This window comes from Bombus affinis, chromosome 17 (assembly GCF_024516045.1).
Source record: "Bombus affinis isolate iyBomAffi1 chromosome 17, iyBomAffi1.2, whole genome shotgun sequence".
NCBI lineage: Eukaryota > Metazoa > Arthropoda > Insecta > Hymenoptera > Apidae > Bombus > Bombus affinis.
The window spans coordinates 958,401-984,095 of record NC_066360.1 but is presented as its reverse complement, the minus strand read 5'-3'; the positions used below and the strand labels follow the sequence as shown (position 1 = coordinate 984,095).

Here is a 25,695-nt window from a genome sequence, read left to right as displayed (position 1 = left end):
CCATAGCTGATTGCCGCGAGGTTCTGCTATTAAACGAGAGTGAATTTGAAAGTATCGCTGTGCTATACCATGTTTATAAGCACTTGTCCTATCCGACGAATTTCCGTTGCAAAAAAAATTCGTTTCTCCAATACAGCCGCGCCAACTGAAAACTATCTGCCTCCCGTCGTATCTTCTGCCTTTGATTCTTTTGGATCCGTGGTCAAGAAACTGCAGATGAGTTTTCCCACTCATACACTTTCTATGTGTATATAACTTTATATCCCAAGAAAAAGAGGCTCAAAGTATCGAAACATTGAAAGCTATACAACATATCTCGTGGCGAACTAAATCCAAGAAATTAACGAACAACTTGTATTCTTTGATCAATAGAATATTAACAGTATCGTGCAATTATATTATAAAATTATCAATCAATTCCCATTGCCTGACTGTTCATTTTCAGCAAACAATATGCTCGCAACCGTTGAATGATAACTAAGCGGCAACTGAATACAATTTACGAAATGTTATGAATTCACGTCAGCAGCGACTAGTAATATGGAGTACAAAAAATCGTTGTGTAAAATCTGCGATCGATTGATCATATAGTCGCTGAGAAATTGTTGTCTTTTGAAACAGGAAAACTATATTCAAGAACCATAGCAAATGGTCACAAAATTAATTTCTGTTAAGCTGTTCACTTAATTTTTTCTTAAACGCTAATGAACAAATAGGTTTACCTGCAAATTTTTCAGAATCTACATAGAGCAACCGAAGTGCACATAGAGCACATATACGACATCGCACAATTTCTTTAATTAAAGCTAACTTTGTAAAAAGGAAATAGTTGATTATGGAATATATGAAGAATTCTAATTTTAATGTATTTATTTTTGCTAAATAATTTTTTCACATTTGACGCATTTCATTTTATAATTGTTAATTTTAGAAATAAAATGTCGCAGCTTTATTAAATTGTTCAACGACATTACATGTTTTGTATAAAATTTTACTACCATATTTTTCACAGTGATACTGTTATGCAATTTATAAAGTACAGTCTACTTGGCACTATAACATTTGTTAAATGAACTTGTATATTCGTATTGATATTTTCTTTGTACTGATACTTTACTTTATAATTTACATTGAACAGAACGTTGCGAATAGCGGCGAGACTGTCAGGTCTGTCACTTCGCTTAACTATGTCTGTCACTTTAATATTCTATTTTCGTATTGCAATTACTTATATTACCACTGATTAGTCGACTAACATAATTGGCTAAAAACTATCTTACAACTTTTCAAAATGTGTTCGCACATATAATAAGTTGAAATAAAATGAGAAGTTACAACTTATTGTCAGTTGGCCATAACGTTAAGGGGATGATACTATTGAAAGTTGAAACTCTGAATGATGAATATGAACATGATACTCTGAAAATTTTGACTTGCATCACTGTGATCCGCAAACTATCGCTTTTAAATATGTACATTATCAAATTTAACGTATTTATATTAAATTTATAGGAATATTTGCCAAGAGAAGAAGTTTCATATTTTACTAGAATTGAAATATTGCAAGTAATTATAACATGATACACATACACATACTGATTCGTTTAGCTGCAGTTACACTTGGTATTTACTGTAATCATTCTGTTTCCGCATTAGAATCCTTGTCCCCTCGTACACGTAATTACACACAATTGCTGGTTACAATTTACCAACCTGAATTCACTCTATTATCACATTTACGCAAACCCAATTTAATTGCTTTTAATAACAAATGATTAATAACATAAGAGACACTACAATCAATGTCAGCTGTTACTACCATATCTACAAATTTACGAATAAACTAAATGAATTGTTGTAATATACACATACAGTGTGTCTCGCGCAATTAACCGTCGCGTTGTATGTTGTAAATTTCTGCGTGGCTTGTATATATTCTTATGCATTGATACAATTGCAAAATGCATTCTACATGTAAAAATATTATTGTTAGGCGATTCACTTATTAAAAAATTTCTTCTCTCCTGGTCAAATAGATGAATAAGTATTCTTTTACATACATATCTCTGAGTATGAATAGTACTTTAGCTATACAGAGCATTCAACATCACCCTCTTCATTACACTTTCCATCGCATAAATCTTCGTGTCATTCCCCAGCAGTAATATGTCAGCTTGCTGTTTGCACGTTTGCAGTTGACACTACAGGATGTCACAAAATATGTGAAAAGACATTTCTAGGATCGATTCGAGGCATCGAAACAACGAAGAAATTTTATATAGAAAGATATTATTTAAGCATCATTTTAGACTAGAAATACATGTGGCGAATAGTTGCCCTAAATCAGTGAATTACTATCGTCCTTTGTTCTGTATCTTCAGAGTTAGAAACATGAAACATGGGTGAAGCAGAGAGCAAAATTCATCAGCTGGTTCATCGATAGTATTTCCATGGAAAAATTCAATTATTTATAACTAGAAAAATAAAGTTTCATCAACGTTTTGTACACTAGTATTTTCCTTATGAAGATGTCCAATTTTAAGCAGATTAATAGTTGATCGACATTGACAAATAATACTTGTAACACGCTAATACGCATGAAAAACTCGTGTATTTGGTTCACTTTAAGCTCGATGAATGCTTGCAGATATGTTAAATAAAGTTAAGCGCAGCTTTCAATTTTAATACATCTATTTTTTACTCTTCTCTCGTATTATCAATGTTTTGGATCAGTTTTATTATTTATTATTATTAATAGTAGAGAATTAAAGTCAGTTTTATAACCGACTCGATATTAAAACATTTTCTGCATTTTTCAAAAATGATATACTTCCTCGCCAGCCATTGGTACCCTTATTTATACTCTCTTAATGAAAATGCCAACTTTTCGTACATCGAGTAAAGTAGTTAAAGTTATATCAATAGACTGTAATGGAACTTTTCATATAAATTTTATTTACGTTTAAAATTGCGCAAAATATAATTTTGAGTAACGGATCTTTTATATTACGATATTTACTCCTTCGAATGAAATATCACATTTAAACGCATTTTGTAGTATTGAAAACGATGAAAATATTTGTATCTATCAACTTTACCATTAAGTTTCATAAAAACCAAAAAAAGAAAAACACTAGATAATGTACACGAATTATGTACGATGTATATTTAAAAATTTTTCAAAGTACAGTAGAGCCCCCTCGTCCAAACATTAATATCCGAACGTTTTATTATAGGAACATTGTTGAAAATGACAACGTGAGTTCGTGCTCGCCCTCCACATGCGGGTGCACTAGTTACAAAAAACAGTAACTAGAAAATTGTTCTAGATACAATCGTTAGACTCAATCGATAGTTTTTAAGATGCTCTTTTGTTTCTTTTTTTTTTCCTAGTCCATGTAAGTGTATGCAATAAAGGTTTTTTCGGCTCAGAAAGGTGTGATAGATTTATCCGTACAATATAGTAATAACCATTGTGATCCTACCTCTGAATATAGAAATAACAACAAACATGATATTTCCCAGTAACGGATGTCTTATTATTTATTTTATTTAGGGTCGCATAATTAATAAAATACATAACAAGAATATACAAAAAAAAAACAAAATTTAAAATATAATAAAACAAGTTACAAACTCACTTAATAGTATATATCAATACATTTTGAACATAAATCACATACAGTACAACGATATACAATGACAGCAAGATGTAGTATAATTAACCTAAACTTAAATTAATAGAATGTAATGTATGTTACAACTAAGCTAATAGCCTACAGTATCATAATTGCTGATACAAACTAATATCCTTGAGAAAGTGAAGAAGATTTAGTTAGGCATGTTTGAATATCATCTGGAAGATCAAACTTTGTTTTGTGTTGGGGAAAGTTACTACAATTTATGAAGATGATCTGCAGACAAAATACAGCTACAGTGTTTGCACTTGTGTGGTTCATTTTCAGTTATAAGATGAGAACGTGTCAGGTTAGTATGACCAATTCTAAATCTGGTCTTGTTCTTTCTTACTAAAAAGAAGTTCTGGACTCTTATCCAATACGTTTGTACGTATTTCATATATGTTGGATGAAAGTGCATTTTTTCAAAAATCATATTCAACATTTATTTATTTATATATTTGTTTTAATCAATTATTTGAACATTAGGATGTGGACAGTGACCGTTGAGGCTATTCAAACGAATAGACAAAGTTCCAATTGTGACATATTTAGATCCCAACTGTAAGTCATGAGTTAATCATTAATAATGAATTGATAGATTGTCCCCTTCATTCGATTGAGTGAATTCTGATTGTAAGAATTTAGTATGAAACTAACAGCGTTCTAACCATCGAAACCAAACATGACACAATTAGAAAGTTCTAGAATGTTGTAAGTGCGATAGAATTAACAAAACACACATTTTTATAGATATTAAGAAACAAAAATACGATATTAAAAATTATCCAAAGCACGTAGATTCCGCAGATGCTGGCAACACTAGAAAAACCTTCAATATGCTAATGTAATGAAATGGTTTCATTGCGACAAAGACCATAACAATGACGATATTATGCAAATGAAAACAGCAAACAAAGGTGGTAATAGAGAGGTGGCTTTTTACGGCGAAGCAATCGTGGAATTCGGAAAAGAACTTCGATAGTTCGAAACACAAAAAAGGTGCAACTCTATTATTACGTTGAAAAAATTGTTTGATTTAGCAGTCGAAAAATGACGAGGCCCGTAAATAATCTGAATGAAACTTAATCTTAACCTGCAATTCGAATCGCTGCGTTCTTTAAACGACGCGTGCGATTATCTGAAAGAGGAAATTTGGTTCGAAACCGGACAACTACCAAGTCTCTAGTGTGTGCTTTGCAAAAGTGAAACAGATTCCTTGTTTGACTCTCGTGCTAGTACAGAGATATTACTTCAGCTTCTACTTCAGAGTGTCATTGAATTTAAAACATCGATGTGGTTGGTCGCTTGTGTAAATGTCTATTCTTCTACATCCGTTTCTATCGTTAAAATGATTCCCCTTAATTTGTCCAGTTTCTCCATTTCCAAATTTCCTTGGTCCCAGCATTTGTTTTTCACTGTTTTTCTCCCCCCTCCCTTTTCCTGTTCATTGGTGGCGATCTACCTTTCTTTCTTGTCATTTGCGGTTTTTTCAAGTTCTCTTTTCCTGCTTTGTCTCTTTCCCGGTCTTCGCCCTCTTCCCCTTTTCCCTTAAAGGCTTCAATTAATGAGCATTCGCCTTTGACACTGTACCGTCCTATCCTGTTCCGTCGATCATTCTCTCCTTTTTCAATCTTTTATTTTGCTCATTAGTCCTTCTGCTCTCACCTAGCGCTTTCTGTTGCTTTTGGTTCTTTGATTTCTTGCGTGTCCATCAGGTGTCGAAGGATACTGGTTCTGATGGACCGCGATCCAGCAGCCCTGTTTTCCTTCGATAGGTGTCGCTGCTTCCTGTGACCCACACGATCGGCATCCTGTAGATCCGAGTTCTCGCTTTAACCTCAAATCCCTTTGTCTTTTACCTCCTACTAGGTGTCTTTCTACCTTCCACCTGTCCTCTCTCATTTCGCTACTCCGTGTCTTTGTCTCCCCCTGTCTAGAATTTCTCCCGTCTTCTCTTGTCTATTTCTAACACTTAATAATCTTTTCATATTCACACTCTTGCAATTACGCGCTGTTCTCATTTCTCACATTACGCTACTCCCTGTAAATCTAATATATAAGTTACACTTTGGTGATTGCTGTTGCGTGGACGTAACTTCACTCTACCGGTCATTATCTGCCGTTGCGACGTGTCATGCACAGGGTGCGAAGAAAGTAAGTTTAAAGAGGATCCTACATTAAATTCAATTCATTTCAAAATTAAAGTTTAATCTCCTTTATTATAGCATACTGTGCTTATCACGAGAAACAACAGTCTGAAAGGCATCGTGGGTCGCAAATTATCCCTCCTGCCGTTCAACAATGTTAAACTTTTAGTAATTTTCAAACTGATTTTTAATTTACAATGAATTAAATTTTTTTTGCAAATTTATATGTAATTCTTCGCTCAGGTTTCTTTTCCAACAACGATTATTCTCATAGATATCCGTAATCGTAAAAGAAACGCATATTTACTTTTGTTCATAGGCAACAAAAAGTATACTAAATTTGACACTACTATTTTAACTAAATTTTAAACTACTGAACGATATCTTTCATTCCGCGAAGAAAGAAGTGGAGTGGTGCCGGATCTACAAAGCGAGGTGGTCCATGGGAAACGATTCATCCTGTTCACGATAATATAAACGTTTCATTGAAAAATTGGCGAACCGATCGACCATGAGGCGGAGTGTGAGCAATCATGCGTGGAATAGATAGAGTAGACACGTGTGCTTTAACTTGGTGTAATTTGCTATAGAGTCACGAACGTAAAAGTCGCAAATATACGCACTTGTTATCGATGTAGGCACATAATTGCTGCCCATTCTTGATTAAATGCCTCGAATTATTGCGTGCGCTTTTCCGCGAGCACGAAATGAAATCCTGGCGTTTGTTGATCGAGGATGCTACTGCATTCGTAACACGGTCGAAAAAGCATAGTTGCAGCATAAGTATCATTCAACGGGAAAAATTCCGCCGAGTGACATATCTATTTGGAGTGCTTAAACGCGGCGAATGTTATAAAAATGTAAGTTCGCTCTCGTATTCGCCGCATTGTCGTATGATTGATTCGATGTCACCTATTCTATGTAAATTCATTAGTAAATGCGCACGAGGAATGGCAATAATTAATCTTCTTTAGGAATGCGAGGCCGATTTAATCTTTGATATGGATTTAAATGTCGCAATATTAATTCTTGATCACGAAATTACTAATTTAGTCGCTGAAAATCATATCATCACGCAACTTTTTCTGCACGTAAAGGTCTTCCATTATTTCAGTATTCTGATATATCTGTAATTCCCTACTGCTTCGTTGATAGCGCGTTATCTCCCCATGAAAAGTAAATGCAACTAAATATTTTTATGCCAATAAAGCCAACTAACGAATTATTAAAACTTTAACATTGTTGACCGGCAGAAGGAGTCATTTGCAGCCTATGGTTTTTTTAGAAGCTTTCTTCTTCACCCATCCGGAAGTGTTGAATCATACTACGATCTTATTTACACTTACTTCCTTCACACCCTGTACATGTAATACATACATGTGATTTAAGACCGCAGACTTGATGTTTATCTGTTAAAATATTTCTATAGCTTTTATTTCTCTCAAACAATTACTAAAAGCGTGATGCTTTGCAAATATTTACAAAATTTACAATGACTTTCTGTTTCTACTGTTGAGTTCACTTGAATATCGTATAAAACGTATAAAACGAATAGCGAAGAAAGGTGTATACATAAGTGCGTTGTCAGATATATGTGAAATGCGCGAGACACGCGTGTGTTCCACTTCGAGAGACGATGGTACACCTAAAAGCAATGAAAAAGATTCACATAAACACATGCTGTATCTGTGTTCGTTTGGGAAGTATTAGGTCATCCCATAAGTTCGTGCCGAGATATGTAAACAATCTTAACATATATAACCGCTCGAAAAACGGAACGAACTTATGGGATGACCTAATATAACGAATTTTCCGTTTTCATTTCGCGTCATCGAATTACTCAAGATGATGCTCAAAATGACCATCTTTCATTTCAAGGTCAACCTGTAGACGTCTTTTCATGGACCCGTTTACACTTGAATAGTTCCTGGTAATTCTGAATTTCTTTATAGTCTTATCCTATTTTGAACCTTAGTATTTCAACATTTTAATAGGTTTGCTCTGCTTGCAAAATTCGATGTATCAAATAGAGCATACATATAAGCATACATAGAGCATAGAAAACAAATACAGCATATGTTTATATGAGCTTTCTCCATTCTTTTTGGGTATACAATCAGCTTCTGAGGTGTCCTGTTACACCCTGTATACTGTTAATAATGACATAGTTAAAATGAATTCGAAAAAATCACTTGAAAAATCTATAAACAAATTAATAGCGAAGAAATGAGATTAAAATGAACGAAAAATTTTATGGAATTTTAACTTTATGTTCTTGCGATGAATATATTTTAATAAATACGCGAATGGAAATGCTCGACGAAAATAAAACAAATTCGTATCTTAATATATAATACAACCTCATGATTTTATAACCTCCGGTGAATACGATGCTTCTGAAACATGTCTGAAATCCGTCGAGCGAGCAGTTCTTCAATCAAGTGGTATGAAAATTCCATTGATTGATGAAACATGCAAATTCGTTACATGCAAGGACGTGTTGTCGCATATGCATACAACGGACAAAATTTTCCAGCAGTTTTAGCAAAGAATGAATTATATTGGAAACTTTAGATTTAGAGATTATCCCGCTTTCTTAAATAATTTACATACAGCTCTTTTTTTTTATCAAGTCCAAAAAAAGCCTCTTATAAAGAATTATGTACCATAAGGGGTACGATTCTTAACTTTCTCTAGCTACTATTTCTCCGGGCACGTGAGATTTTAAACGACAGTTTAATTTAAATTAGAAGAAAATTTAAACGTGCAAATTACTGTACACTTTTTAAGAGAATAAACGCATTTCAATATCTGGTTCGTAAAATTCAGTGGCGGGTACAGCTTGTGTTTTCTCAAATTCTTCGTTAGGCCAACTCTATGAGAATTAAAGTATTGCAAGGGACTCTTCCAGACTATTTGATTTAAATCCTGCTTTTGCAGAAAGGTGGCAGCGATCAAAGGGCAGACTTGCGTGAGTTTACCCTTTATTTGCGAATCGTGGTTTAGTATTGTCTTTAAAATAATATACAATATTCAAATTACATTCGTACTTAAGTAATTCACGAAAATCATGTTTTAATTAATTTAATTACCCAGTATATCCATTTGTGATGGAATCCAAAAATTATTTACGCGTTTTTCCTTAAATTCGTTATATTTTCTTTTAATTTCGAGAATTACGATAGTCTTCGTATTTATTTTTGATTTATGCGGGAAAAGAAGAACATTAAGGGAATCAGTAGAAATTTCAATGTTATGATTCCATCATTTATGATATATAATATTAATGCATTCTGCAAAAAATACGTAAAATGTATTTGGGAATGTATTTGCTTCTTTTCCTCAAGACTGTTAATTCTTTGCAGATGTAAGCTAATTTTACAGAAATTGGTCTTGTAGTTTTGCAAGTTTAGTTTGTGCAAGTTTTCAATTTCAATATTTATAGAAGTCGAAGTAATAACAGTATCATGATTAGAAAAATAGATTTTTAAGCGATTACGAGTGTGTAACGTTCCCTTTATCGATACATTGTTTCATGACTCTTCTTTTTAAGTTCACATTCCTTATTTTTAGATGGTTGAAAGTTTTGCTGTACTATTAATTTGCGTAGTAGTATTAGAGAGCTTTGGTCAGGAAGCTATTATAAATATGTAGTGTGGTGCCTGGTAAGAGAAAGTTTTGACTTTAACAGAATATTTGTTGGTGCATTGATACGATAATTAAGAATAGCGCTAATTCCTGAATGTTGCATCTTTTTCCATCTTCTTAATATTATTAATATCGATGAGAATGGAAAGTAATTGGAAAGATATATTACGGTTAGCCATAATTCTTCATCGGCGGAACTAATCTCTTCAATTGTATTAAACTTCCTATCCGCGATTTCTGGTTTTTGATTATACGTGTCATTCCCAGATTAGCAAAATTAAATCAATGTTTAGCTTCGCAGGGTACGGGCCCAGCTAGATATTTTCTACTTTTTTAGTAAGTTGGTGTAATCTATTTTTGGTGTTTCTGTCTTTGAGTAAATGATATTTATTTTTGATATCCACAAAGGCTTTTGTAAGAGCAGTGTATTCGTTAGCAACAATGATAAAATTTGCTATTTAGTCGAACATAGTCTCCCAAAACTCTGTTTCGGCTCCTCGTTGCTTTCAACATAACGATGATCTCTGCTTTCTGTAGCAGTTTTATCCTTAATATCAGAGAACATCGGGTCTTCGCTATCAGGATTGTCTGCAGAGATCTCAGAAGATACAGATAAGAGTCTTTTGTTGCAACGTGCTCCGGTTGTCCGGTTGTCGCGGGTTCCGAAAAACTACGGGAGTGTTTGTGACGCTGTTTGTCGTTAATATTATTGTTACTGTTATTGTTAATGACGGAGTTGGAGGCTGAAACATTGTCATGTGAAACAATAAGATTGTCGGCAGCTATATCTTGAGACCTGTTATTAGTAGTACATTGTCTTGCTACGTGATTTTTCTTTTACGATGAGAACTTTGTCCGTACATGTAAATGTGTATACGATATTGTATGTATTGTATACACGTTTGTATTGTATGTATGTATGTAAAAATTCTGGGATTTTTTATACGTCTTCTAGATTGACACATATCATGGCTTAAAACTTAACGCTCTAACAGCCACATATTTCGCCATTACGGTCAATCGCGAACGCTTTCCACTCAGTCTATTATCGCATAATTACCATCATGATTGAATTAATTATTGAATTAATTATCATCGTTACTGAATCTTTATCGTGCTATTTTTATTTATTTTCTACACTTACGCGTTATAGAAATAAAGAAATCAGGATTGCAATCATTTGCTGACCAATCACTTTCGCTGGATCATTGGACTCACAAACTGCCGGTCTTTTCAGTGCATTTATAGATCGTTTCGCTTCATTAAATTAAAAAGAAAAAAGAAAGAATAATTTCACGTAGACACAACGGCGGCCAACAACACAACATCACGTTTACGTGACGCTGCCGTCAAAGTGTTAAAACGTGACTGAAGCTAGGTTCCTGTATAGCCGCTGTTAAGCAAGTAAGCTTAGAGGTAATTTTGATGTTTCTTTATGCAAAAAGGTTTTCGATATGTTCGTTCCGGATGCATGACGCAACATTTAAAAGTATAATTCTCTGTGAAAACCCGATTAAAGATCTTATTGCGACATTGGTATCCCTGGAAACAGTTGAAGTTCGTTATATATATCCACACACGGTCGTTAGAAATTCGAGAAATGAAACGGCTGGCCACCAAAGGCTCCTTCGATACTACCGGCAATGATTACTGCTTCTCTGCTAGGATAGACGTTAAGCATATTGGCGGATATTATCGGGTTTTCTTTGCTTACCCTTGCATGATAAAAATACTAAATATTTGGAAACTTCTTTCGATACTGCTCAAAAGGAACTCTGACGTACTGTTGGGAAGGAATTCAGCCACCTGACATAATTTTGAAATCCTTCCGATTTAATTTTGCGTGTTATACTAGATAGTTGAAAGTAACGTTCTATAATCGTATTAAGATACGTATAGTTTTCATTTCGATATGTAGAGTATCACCAAACCGATTTCGTATAGAGCTCAATTTTGCAAAAAATGGAGTTTGAAATCAAGTATACTTGAGTAATCAGTAAAAGGTTATTCTACGTATGAAATTAAGTCGAAGGCGTAGAACAAATTTTTCGTTTCGGCGATACAAAGGAAAGCCAGCTGAAATTTAATTATAGAAATTTAATATCTATAACAAAACATGGTATGGGTATGGAGATGCACGACGCTTTTATAAAACTTGAAAGTTTACATTCTATCGATGATCCGATAAAGTGATATATAGAGGGTGTACCGCAAATCATGATACAAGCCGGAAGAGAGTGATTGCAAAATCAAGTCGGAAACGTCAATTTTCGACAATTTTTGATATTAAGCTTCCCTTCGAAAATCGACTATGAAGTTTTGTCAAGCACTGGTGCACTTCAGAGGTAACGAACTGGTTAGACAGGTTTCTTCACTCTTACGCACCCTGTCGAGTGGTACAGATCGAAAAGGGCTGTTTTCCCCTGTTCAAATCAAATTGGAAACGTAAAATGATAACTTTTGATGCGAGGCTTCGTTTTCGAGAAAATGAATTACAAAGTTCCGTCCACTTGACTCTCGTTACTTTTCAAGTGCATGCGTACCTACATGACGGAACTTCACAGTCCATTGTCTGGGAAACGAAGCCAGACAAAATTTTACAGATCTGGGTGCACCTATAAAGATACCGTTTATTCTCGTACATATTTCTATGTTTTCCTAAATATTTTTCTATTCGGTAATATCAAATAACAAAACCGATTGCTTCAGTCAACGCTCATACCGCGTTTAATGCACTCGTTCTCGTATGTCGTGTTTTTGCGACCAGATTTTCAGGACAGAGATAGAAAGGAAAAAAAACAATATCGTATATAAGCACCGCTCTACAGCGACTTAAATTTAAGTTACGATTGTAAACCAAAAGAGTGTAATTTCGACACACAAAATATTACATGGCTATGTCGTATCGTCACGTATCGGTACTTTTGCTTGAACCATCCCACAACCGAATTCATTGTTTATTATGGAAAACACACACATGTAATACACAAATACTGGTTAATAAACGCTATAAAAAAAAAACACTCGTTCTCGTCCGATCACGAAAGTTTAAGCAGCGCTGGACACGGATAGTACTTAGACGGGTGACTGCTTTGGAACTCCGCGTGGTGTTGGCTCTTTTTGCTTTTCCAATCTTTTTTTCTGAATAATCTATGATCGTATCCAGGGAAGGAGAAATATATTTTTAGCATCACACGACTGTCACCATACGTTGTATAATTCTTTCATACACGTACAAAGAAACTGTCACACGTTTTAAAGCTAAAAGAAATAACGTCTCTTGGAATACAGAAATTTTATGATACCAGATTAATATCAAAAGTTATTATTTTACATTTTCGATTTACTTTTGTACGAGGAATCACATCCTTTTGGCTTGCACCACGATTTTCGGTATACTCTACGTGTATTATCGTATGTACGTACTTGCACAGCACAACAAAGATAGAATATCCATCCGTAGGGTTGTTGGAAAAGTGCTTGCAGCAGAGGTGTACCTAGAACACGAATGTAATTTAAAGAGTTCACATAAACACATATTCAATATGATCGTGTTCTTAAATATTTGTCTAAGATCAGTCTTGAAAATTAGTTGATGGAATAAACAACCATTACACTGAAATCTTTTTTGTTTTTAGGAGACAGATTTGTTATTAGTTTGAGGTTTTAAAAGTGCGAATTTGTTAGCTCGTAAGTATTTCACGCATAATTTTTTAATTCCTCGTTATTAACCTCTTAGGTACGATATGTCACTATAGTAGCCCACTCTACTGACTTATTCGCTCACCGTTTGAACTAAATGGTCTTTTTCATTTGTCTTACTTCACGCAATGTTTTATAACAGTGTTAACAATATACAGACAGAATATATAGTCTTTGTCTTTGATACGCCAGTGTCTTGCTTTTGTTAAAATAAATATACCATTATTAGATGCTCTTTTTAACATGCCGATCCGTATTCTTATCATTTTTTAGAATCTTCAATCTCAAAGTGTCGCTTCAAAATGGAAAACGAAGAGCAATTTGGAAAACACTAAGCATTTGGGTCTATGTGTCGTACCGTGCTTTAAAATATGTCACGCACGATTGTATTATTAATTATTAAAGTAAATTATTAAACTTAAAGTATATGCATCGTATCTTTAAGAAAAATTGTAATTGAGTTATTAAAAACTTCATACCAATATTCTTGCGTAGAGAACAGCACTATCCGTCACATATTGCAGTGGCGCATCGTTTACGCGTAATTCGCGTCAAACTCTGCCGTAGAGAGAAACAGCTGCGCGCAAAATTCAGTCCTACCTAAGAGGTTAAACGTCTTCTATTACCTCCACATAGTACAGCTGATGTAAGGTATCTTCCAAGATGTTAATTCTCAATACCGTCTGCCATTGTTTTATTTCCTCTACTGTTTATATTATGTACATTTTGTGTTTATTATTTTGTTATGCTTTCAAAGAATAATTTGGGACTGGAATTTATCAAGTAACTCTTTTACGAAACTTTTGCTGTATCTTCAAATAACGGTTTACGTATCAAGTTTATTCGCGTCAGTGTTACTGAACATTTATGAAATAATTTGTTTGAACAATTTCGTAGACGTTGCGTAATAAGAAATTAACCTAATTTTCTTATTTGATATTTTATGCTCCCACCTACTTCGTCAAAAATATCCTAAGCGCTTTAAACCGAGCAATATAAACTTTCTCAGGAAAAGAGAATATGTGTATACTTCGTCGACTTCGTCTATATACCTGAAGATGGATGCCGGCTTCATCAAAATTAGAGCAGGTATAAACTTTAAAGGACATTATAAAAATGATCAATGTTGTTCTAGGAGACGACGAGGAATGAATTTTATAATGTAGAATCTGCATCGGCGATGAAAATTTACGTAGGAGAACGTTGGGCGGAATGGCGTACTACTTCTTAAATATATTATTCTTTTTTATGTGTCAAGGATAGTGATTCTATAACTTTTTAGCAATGTAATGCATAGACGATACGAAGAGGAAGATGGACTGTTATTTGAAAAATTTAGGTTCAGTGGAAGAATAATCAAAATGTTAGTTTCCTCACTCGTAGTATAATAAATAATTTTACTGTAGAGTTTAAACTATAAGAAAATAAAAAATACAATCTACAGTGGATAATTTATACATTAATGTTACCTAATTTAAGATTCCTTTCACTTTTCTCACAGAGGCCAATCGCGCAATTGTCCAGGAGGGAAATCCGAAACGTGTTACACATTTAATTACTCGGCGTAACAGCGTAATGTTGCGTAAGATAGCTGACGATTAAAAAGATATAATCATATTACGTTTATCGCGTAACAAGTTCAGCTTGCAAGCGTACTTTCGAAAGGACGATGATGGTGATACTAAGTCATACTTGTCATCTTGGCAAGATTGCGCGGTGTGTGGTTTGCTTTTCAGTCGTCACTTTCGCAGCACCGGTGCATTCACAATAGACGCGACGATCTCGAGCACTGGAGATGCAGTTACTATGTTGAGAGCGTAATTATGGATAGCAGTGGAGGAAACCTAGAGGGTTATTGCAACCTAGCTAGTGCAGTTTGCTGCTGTGTGTGTTAACTTACGTGTGCGGCAGCTACCATACCATTCACCGACATTTCACGAGCTATGCATATCGCACTAGTTCGTCGTCAATTTTTGCAACCACGTTCCTATAATATCGTTTCGAACGTTACGTTGATTATACGATATCCGATTGTTTTTCAATTATATGGAACGTTATAGTAACAATGAGATTTATTCAAATATGTATATACAGCATTATATATAATATACAGCATTGAAATATAAGTAACATGGATGATATCGCGAGTAATTGTACATGATGTAATACGAGATGTGTGATTGCAAACATTTCTATAAAATGCTATCAAAATAATAAGTAAATATATATATATTATGTAATTACATTAATAGTAAACCAACGGACACGTCTGTTCACGGTTACATATATTTACGCATAGACAGAATACAATGTACATGGTAGTAGTAATATATTTTTGTTAATAATTTTTGAAGAAATAACGAACGACGGCTAACAACTGCATGTCAAAACTTTATGCCAAAATCAAGATCATCGAAACTGGCTTCCCCTTTACCAATATTTACCATAAAATGCGTTGGCAAATTTAAGCAAATATAACTTAAAACTAATTGCAATTTGGTTTAAATCTAATCAAACTCAAACAAAAAATGTTATTGAAGTAATAAATGTATACAGTAAGAAACAAGAGCGCAGAAAACTATAACTAAATAAATATGTCGTCTTTTTTTAATGTGACAAATTAATATTAATATTAATAATGTGACAAATTAATATGCATGTTTCATTTTAAAACAACAGGAACGTAAATTTATCAATAGTGGAGTTTTTGGTTCTCGTTATAAGGGGTCACGCTGTATATTATTTATTAAACTAATAATGAAGCAATATATAAAATTATGTTTGGAAAAAATGTACATTCTCGTTACAAACATAATTTGCTTCAGTATTTTGTTTATCTCTCAGAACTTTTATCATACGAAATATGAATCTTTAAAGTAGTGCAAAGTAAGTCTTAAAATACATAGTCCCTGTAATGATTTTCTTTTAAGCCTATAATCTATTCAACAATGACACATTACACTGAATTAAATATTGTTGCGAGAGTTAGTTCAAGAACAATTAGCATTAAAATTGGAATAAATTGAGTACACAGTAAAGACATAATGAAATGGTATTTCCATGATAAAGAAATCATACTCTACTAATATATTAACGGTTTTATTCAAATTCGCAATTTACACCAAGCAATTAACAATTTTATTAAAAATGAAAGATAACGTAAAATTTTCATGTAGTAATGAGAAGTGGATGGTCATTTTCGAAATTGCTGCGCAGATAAAGAGTGTAAAAGAGAGAAAGAAAACAACTGAATTTTTCTCAAGTAAATGAGACAATAGATTGATCGTATAATAAAATTTATAAAGAGGGAGAGGGAGGAACAAATTCTTCCACTCCTCATTTTTTGAAAATAAATTAGTATATTAAAGATATAATTGGTATGTTTAAGGAGGCTTATATTTGTTTGAATTTTTTTTAGATAAATAGGAAGAGCCGGATTAGAACGCAAATGCCATTGCCACTAACATAGGCAACGCCATTCACTACCATAAAATTGTATTTCCAGTTTATTTTCTTGATCAGTTTGCAGCTTAAAATTAAATTAGTTCTCCAAATTTATTTACATTTCTGGTTCTTCTACGTATATATATTTCAATTATAATTACAAGTTGACGACACAGAGTGTGTTTTCTTTTTCTGTTTAATCTGTAGGGCTGTAACTTACAATTATGAGGTTGGAAAGGGTTGTAAGAATGAAGGAAAAAAGTATTTCGTCCGCAACCGGCTGGAAGACTCGTCAGTGAGGCTATTTGTCTATTTAGAGAATTTTGTTGTCTTTTATGTTGATCTTTTAGGACTCAACTTTCAGACAGTTTTCCATAGCGAGCGTCGCGACCTGTTTATATAATCGTGCTTTAGATATCAGGATAGAAAAGGTCATATTGAAAATTGTATTTATGGGAACAGGTAGACGGGACGACCGCCTGTGAGAAAGTGTCGTAGACTTCAGGTGGCAGAGTAGAGAATGTACCTAAATCTCACTTTAGACGAGAAGACTAACTTTCAGTTCCCTGATGAGTTATGCACTGCTGAAAATTGAAGTTTATACAGGTATTTTCATTTATCGTTACGGAAGTGTTACTATTCAATCTATTTATCTTCTCTCAACTGAAATGAATTTCGAGACAACTTTGTATAGTCACTGAGGTAACAGGATGCTAAGCGAAGAAAATAGTAGTTCGAATTTATACAATTAGACACGATTCGTATAGCATCATGATATATCTGTGATAGCTTTATAAAAATGTAATCGTCATTTATTTAGAATAGTTAACCGTTCTAAACGACATTTGCAACACGTACGAAAGATTTTACTATTTTGGAGGGTTCAAATATTTAATTCACTTTGGATATATTGATTCTATTTCCTGCTGAATACGAACGATTCTATTCTCAACCCCGGAAATCTACGTATTTTTAACATTATTGAATATTTTCGTAACGTTCCTTTTCTGTTGTTCTTTAGACACCTTAAGAATTGATGATTTTCATTTAAAGAAAGGACATGGAAATGGAAACATTATTTTGAATTGTTTGAAGAAAAGGTCTATTTGACAGAGTCAAAATCTACAAAAATAATGAATGCGTAAAAAAAGTTTCTTTCTGCAATTCTATAAACAATGGCATAGATTAAAAGAGTATACCAGTGTTTCATCTATATGTATATCTGCAGACAGGATTAAACCTCGATGGGATTGCCGGCAATCGCACAGTGTCATTTTATGCTTAAAATTAAGGACAAAACGTTACATGCAACATGAACACTTGGAGTAATACAGTAATATTAGTTATCGATACGACAACTGAACATACGCATAAACAGACAATTCGTGGTTAAGGGTAAAAGATAATGTCGAAAAGTTTAAAAATTTCTGGGCCGAACAGGACTCTGTTCAACTGGACGTCCGTAATGTGTACAGTACTTCGAGTACAGTATTAGAAATATTTTAATATTACAAGTTTAAGCATTAAAGTAAAGTATTTACATAACTATGAAAAATAAGTCTTTGTGTTCATTGCTGAGGTGAAAGAGTACGGTAAGAAAAGAACCTGTCTTCGCTATAATTGTACGTATACTTTTAGGTAGTAGCTTAGAAGATAACGATTCGATAGCCGTGAAACATGTATTCAGTCTTATTAAGTCTTACTAAGTATATTTTCAAAAGCACATGTCGCTCTCAGTAGATAGCTAAATTTCACCATTCTTTTCCTATTGCTCGTGTTCTGCTCCCAAAATCATTTTAGGCAGATTTGGTAAAAGCAGACAGGCCAATTTTACTCAGTTGTAACAACAATACCTGAAGGATTCATATTGCTAAAGAAGAAATTTGCCACCAAATAAGTGACTTATCGATGAGGGGGAGGTCATGTCGCTTGGTATGTCGCTTATCTTTGTTTTTCTCCAATCCATTAGATAGATTACTTTCGTGTGTCCAATCGGAATTACGACCTTCAAACAATTTTATATCCCGTGCTTTTTCAGCAAGTTCCTACGTAAGAAATTTTACATCGAAAAACCTTTCATTCTCAATTAGAGTCTTAGCGAAGACGAAGGACCTTCTCACTATTCCAAACATAGGGTGCAAGATATTTCTCTATATGCGTATTTTCATTTAAACATCGTACATAAAGGAGGAATTATGTTGTATCTTTATTCTCATTTATCTGGGAAACTAATTTCCAGTTTCATTTGAAAGTTTGTGGTGATTGAACTCACATCGTGACGTGTCATTTGGCCCAAAATTCAGTTCCAAAATCACGTGACCAAAAATAGGTGAAAAAAGACTTGTTATGGATATTGTAACGTTGTGGGCAACGTTTCTCGGATTGTATGATAGACGACCTGGTTTCATGTCGTGACTCTTTTTTTAAATAGCTTTCATTTTTTACGTTCGTTAATTCAAGACAGACAGTTTATAATATAATCTCCCGATCGGTGATATCTATGTATCTAGCGGTGAAATTCGTTTATTAATAGTTTGGAAATGATTTGTTCCGTCTGGAAAGCATAAAATAATCACGCGATGTCTCGGTCGGTGAAGCTTGTAGCTCGATTGTGAAGGAAGGTTATTTTTGAGTTTAAATCTTTTATAGTATTATCTCCTTAGGACTTCCTCCGTACTTATAGTGATGTTTTAGAAACTCGATATTTCCGAAGGGTAATTTAGGAACATGTACCGGTTGTCAAGGTTTTTAACCTGGAGGAATACCATGATTCTTGTGAAAAAGTGGACATTTCGCGTCAATGCTGGTTATGCTACTCCTTTAGCGCGAAGAGATGCGCAAAGAGCGTATAGTAATCGCGATACCAGAGTACCATGCATTAGAATATCAATTTTTCGAAAGCAATCGATCAATATGTATTCTGAGCATACTAAAAAAAATACTTGAACTTTCCGGGTAAAATACACACATTCTACAACGTTCAAAACATTAGACTCTTCCCTCCAGTTTACGAAGTGTTGACATTATTCAACCCTCAAACACCAGACATCCTTAAACATCCATATGGTATACATCTTCAAACATTCGAACGTTACACATCAAACACACTTAACACGTACAGTAATACACATACAGAAGATCTGTTGGGGGAATTGACAGAGTCAATTTAACAGTAGCGGCGTGTCGACCGTCAGTTAATGATGATGGTTATGGTAACAATGAATACGCTATATATATCTTTCTCGTCTCCTCTCATTGTCAATCCTTGGATTTACAGTAATAGGCTGTAAAATTCAAGGTCCCGTGTTTATGATATTTTTATAGTGAAATTTAGAATGAAACGGATTAATTCCGTTATGTTAAAATAATAATAATAGTTAAGCTTTTCTTAAGTAAACATTTTTATTCGAATAATTTTTGAATAAGATGCTGAATATTAGTAATTGTAGTTTATATCTTCGAGTAAATTAACTTCGTTATAAAATTTATCATGTCCGATTGTACATTTTATAAAAACAAGTTGGCGCAAAAGGTAGTCTGAACACGAAGAAAAAAATCAATTTACTTCTACAAGATATTTATTTGCTGTAAAATACGTACAAACTTTATGTAGGTCTCTTACTGTCTGTAATACAGTGCTGTTCATTGCCATGTTCTCTGAGCAATATCGCACGACAGGAAGATATAAATTAGACAATTTCATAGGAACAATACGGCGATATTGCCACAAGAAGCAATAATGTGGTGCACAAGTAATTCTACCTGACCGAAATACATAATTCTACCTCTCTAAGGTTAAATTAGCATTCTATGTAGAAGTAACATGACTCGTATGTACAATGTACAGAGTGTACGAAAGTAGGTGTCAGGATCACCACAGCGTGATTCTATAGCTCCGAGACGGTGAAGATTTATTAAAAGAAGTTGCCCCAAAATTCACCATCACCATGAAATTCAACTGTATTGTACTCGTCACGGTGTTAAAATTGAAAAAGAAACGACGTCAAAGTTCCATTGGCTCTTGCACCGATGTTATTTATAATATGTTTATATTTCGCCGTCAGATAGAAAGTAAATAACGTGATATTAATCAGGAGACAGAGAATTATTTCTTAGCGTACTGATGTGACATGTGACTCTAATTATTAGTATGTAATTATTTAAAATTGAGTCATATGTCCTCCGCACGTAACCTAATGATACCCACGGTTTTACTTTTTCAATTATATACAAAAGTATTGGTAGTATATATATAAATAGAGCCTTTTTAAATACAATTACCGTAAACTGAAAATGCACACAAATTCATTGTAAAAAATCGAGTCGTAGTTTGGAAATTAATGTACATAATTAGTTGTAGAATAGATAAGATATGTTTTTCGAGAAACCGCTAGGCTTAATTCATTCCTGAGAAAGACAAAGCTGTTAAACGTATAGTATCGTCCAATTTCTTTGTATCAACAAACACGTCTATTTAAAATATGTTTCGAAATATTAATCTCGGAAGAAAGCGTCAACTCATTACAATATTTTGAGAATCTTTTACTTTTAATGCATTATAACCATATTACGATATATTTTACATTCGTTTAGATCTAAATTGGTCCATGTGAGATTAGCTTTTTTATTTATACGCTTACCATTGCCACATTTCAACGGATTTCTGGCTATGAGATATTTTATTTAATAGGGATTATCTAGTTTAATTTATTTAAAATACAGTTGAACGAAATATAATACTAAATGTTTATTTCCAAATCATTTGATTTTTAAGTCAATTACATTTATTCCATCTTTATTAACACTGTCCTTTTTCAGATTAACGATGAAACCATCAATTTGAGCCATTCAAGGTGCCAACGCTAGCTAGTATCGGTGGTGAGTAAAAATTGAACCTTTTGCATTATATAACGTCGTTTCATTAATATTTTTGAAATTATAAATATATTGCATATTTGTAAACAGTGTTGGGCAAAATTTTATGTACCTCTTACATAATAAAAAACAAGTTAAAATAACATTTTGTTTGTGAATGGGAATTAAATTTCGTATTTAAATAAAAGTCATTTAAACGATATCAACAATTATTTATTTCCTATTTCTTATTTGCAAGCGAAATTTTATTTTTTATTTGGATATGATTGGAAAACAAATGACAACGTATGAATAAATAGCCTTTAGTTTTGCCTTATCTATTTGCTTATCTAGCAAGTTGCCCGAAAGCCTATTTGTTTTTGACGCACAAAATTATAAATTGTAATTCACAGTAACGTTTTTTATTAAACCAATATATTTGGGTAAAAATACATTTGTCCAACGACCGATGAATGATGAATGAAAAATAAAATTAATTTCATAATTTTAAGTAATGTATTTAAACTTGTCTAAATAATAAATAATCTATTTTTGTTTTTTATTTGAATTCCCCAATAACAGATGCCCCTTTATTTGAACAATTATTTCAATGAAAATTTATCGAATAACGTCCAATATTATTTGGAAAATATTTATCCGAAACAAACAGTTGGTAGCGCTCTGTATCGTGTTCTATCCTACGAAGAAATAATTTTTAATAAATCAAAAAGTATACGCGTGTGCGATAACAAAGTTTGTAATCAGTTATGCAATAGACGAAATTACATAGACTTTCTGTGATGTTCGTTTATGACATATTGCAGTTTAAATGTTGTACGTGCAGATTGGTCGCTTTACTGTTTAATGTCTGCAAAAGTTTCCGCTCGTTTATCTTTTTAGGCGACCACTTAATTTTCATTGAGTTCGTTAAATTCATTTCCAGCGAAATGCTTGATGTTCTAGCTCACACTTGGAGCACATAGTTACATGTGTGCGTATCAGCGCGCGGTACGTGCTGATATATTCAGCTGCTCTCTTCCACTGAACTTCGTTTGAATATAGTCTAGATTCATTCTGGCACGAGTGGATGGTTCGGAGATTTATAGGGGAAGGTTGCACCATTGACGAAATCCGCGGTAATACCCGTGCCGGTCCATAGATACCGGTTACATAAAAATCCCAGAGCGTAGAATTTCTCTGAATTTAGATTAATGACGCCCGATATTTTGATAAATTTCAATAGCGATCCTTAGTAGTTTGGAAGTACAATTCCCTGTGCCACAAACGGTTTCTGCCTTTTGCGTCTACACGCGCATTAGAGAATATTTAATAGAATTAATATATTTAAATATTATCGTTCAAGATTATCGGTAGAAATACAGACCGAGTCAGTATAAGCTATCACCTGAAATAACCCGTATCTATCGATTTTATTCAAAAATGTTTCAAGTGAAATTTATCGTAGAATATTTAAGGAGGTTCGTCGAACGAGTGCCTTACGACTTTTCAATGCCTTATATTTTTTTAAATAATTAAGGCGACCTTGAATGTTTTAAACGGTACTTTGTATTTTTCATATGATTGATCGTTCCAATTGGACAAACAAAGACATACTTAGAAAAGAAAAACTAGTACATTTATTCCACTTTTCCTAGCCTTTTATGTAGTGCGTTTGGTAAATTCAATACTTTTATGCTTGCAGTGCAATACCTTTCTTACTTTGTATGATATCTTTGTTTATGCTAGAATAAAAGCTTTTCTATTTAAACGCAATATCATTAATTACCAGAACTAATGTAATAGGTACGACCAAGGCTTCGAAGTAACAGATAATAATAGTAAGAGCTATATATTTTTGTCAATAAATAAAGACGATGTTAAAAAATGCAGAATTAATAAATCATCTGCTCGTTAATAGAATTTGAAGAATTCTATTATTAGAAAATACATGGAGCTGTTTCGTAGAATTCATGACATAAATAATCTGTGTATACTAAGAATTTATTGCACTTTTAATTCTAGCAATTGATATAACTCGGACCTTCGGTTTCTCTGATTCAAGTGTGTGCGTATTTAGTAGCTTGAATTAATCCAAAGTGGTGCTACAATGCAATTCTGAATTTTATTATTGCAAATTTCGTTTCATTAATATATAGGGTGTCCTGCTTAACTTGAGCATCTTAAATATCAGTGAAAAACAATATCTGACTGAAAGAAGCAAATGTTATATGCAAAGTTTGTCTCGTGACAGCTTTTTAAATGCAATTACGTATTTTCCAACTTCAACGACCTAAAGTGACTTTCACGTGATCTTGAGTACGAAAAATTCACAAAAGTAAGACAATTGATGGAAATACTGAAATAACTATGATGAAAAGATTAACGGAGGAAAATTGATCTTAGCATGTGTTCGAATTAAACGATTTTCTGAATTTTCTTGTAACTTTCTCACTGATATTAGCACGTGCAGTTTTCCAGCGTTCTCAAAGAAAGAAACGCGTAAAGTCGGAGCAGGCTGTTGAATATCTGCGCTACGACCGATCCGACGTTGCAGGAATTATCGGGCTTGACGATCTACTGATACATTTGGAGCCGAATATCCGTCATGTTGAAACTACGTTCGATATCTTCATAGTGTGGAAATGTTCTCTAATAGATCGACTCGCTGATAGCTCAAAAAACTTATACATTGTTCACCACTCGAAGTGGCATCGATAAAAAATGGTCGAATAATACAATCACCAAAAGTACCATATCATTTATTTACGCTTTGTGGATGCTGATGTACGGCTTGATGAAGCCATTTCGGATTTTCAGTATACCAATAATGCATATTATGTCTATTCATTTGTCCATGATTAATACAAACAAACTCATCGGTAGACAGCGGACCTTTATACGGATGTAATATATCGAAATATGCAAAATACATGCAAAATGTATGCAAAATATATGCAACGAAATTTGTGTTCTAACTATAGTACGTTGCAGTAGTTCTTTTTTCAATTATCGATTATAGCTTTTTACGCGTAAAGGAAGTTTTAAAAAAACCTTTTTCGTAGTTAATATCGACTTGTGCGCTGCCGGTGATTGTAGTCGGGCCTCCTCTGCTGTTCTAGCAACATATTTCAACTTTTAACACATGTGCCGCGGTATCCGTACCAGGCAGCAACATCTTTTCTTCGGAAATTGGAAAAAGAATTTAAAGAACGTGCAGTACTTGCATAATTCGTTTCGGATAATTGTATTCAGGCCAACAAGCGAGACTGCATTTTCTCATTTTTACAAAGCTTCCCTATAATCGAATTTGCTATAGACCGACCGGTTTCATCTCATCCACGAACATTCAGATATAATTGTGACCAATATTTTTCCGAACGCTTTACTATTGAGACGTTTCCAAGGCAAAATTATTTTTTCTTCTCAACGAACTCGCCTCATATTTTGGATCGTTGTTTAAAGTAATAGCAGTACGTTTATCACGCTGCGTAACATTTTTCCTGCGCACACCTGTATCTCGGTGTTGTTTCATTTACGATTTTCTATCGCATGCAATCTGCTTGTCACACATTTTGCAATAAGCGTCTTCTCCCTGCGCAGTAATACAATTATTTGCCAGTGTAATTCAGTTAGACATCGTTACACGTTTGCAATCTTCTGACTTGGGCATCTTCTCAATATTTAAATTCTCAATCGTGAGTGTTTCACTATTAACACTATCGAATGGCTCGTGTAACTGAATTATTCAAATCTCTTGCGGTATAATACCGAACTGTAAGACAATTTGCTAGCCAGGAGAACACGGTACAAAACAAAGATGAAGTAATTGAAGCGGCACGGGAAGTAGGAGCGACGCTGCTCGATGAAATTACCGATAGATAATTGTACCAGGGTAGAACTTTATTTATCCGAACTGATGACATTTACCAGATACGTTCCTGAGCTCTTATTATCCGAATCCAGGCAGTGAGGATTTTACCTTAGTATTTACAAATTTCAGCTTAGTTAAGTCCAGTTATATGAAAATTAACTCCGATTATAGGAATGATAAACAAGGAAGGATGGGAGAACTAGTAGACTCCTATTATCCGACTGATCCAGTTATCCAACACGGCCGTGTCGGATAAATGGAGTTTTACTGTAAAATAACAGATTGCTTAATCTTTCTCGCTTAATAAATTGTCAACTATATATGTACATATTCAGAATCTATGTATTTA

At 33.7% G+C, this 25,695-nt stretch overlaps 1 protein-coding gene and 1 long non-coding RNA gene across 7 annotated transcripts in view; one reads left to right on the top strand and one right to left on the bottom strand.

Moving 5' to 3' along the window:
• Nucleotides 1–25,695, top strand: part of LOC126926078 (lachesin-like) — a 549,080-nt gene that overhangs the window by 143,453 nt on the left and 379,932 nt on the right. For all 4 annotated transcript variants that reach the window (XM_050742192.1, XM_050742189.1, XM_050742191.1 and 1 more), the window contains exon 3: nucleotides 21,440–21,499. The gene's annotated coding sequence lies outside the window, so the exon portion shown is untranslated. The remainder of the gene's footprint in view (nucleotides 1–21,439; nucleotides 21,500–25,695) is intronic.
• LOC126926106 (uncharacterized) lies at nucleotides 7,352–14,906 on the bottom strand. Of its 3 annotated transcripts, none has more exons than XR_007714267.1 (3): nucleotides 14,647–14,905; nucleotides 12,902–12,972; nucleotides 7,352–7,472 (listed from the first exon to the last, which is right to left on the bottom strand). It is a non-coding gene; the product is annotated as an uncharacterized LOC126926106 (long non-coding RNA). The 3 variants fall into 3 exon arrangements; XR_007714269.1 differs by lacking the exon at nucleotides 7,352–7,472 and adding an exon at nucleotides 8,963–10,218 and having other exon boundaries at nucleotides 14,647–14,906; XR_007714268.1 differs by lacking the exon at nucleotides 7,352–7,472 and adding an exon at nucleotides 10,357–11,551.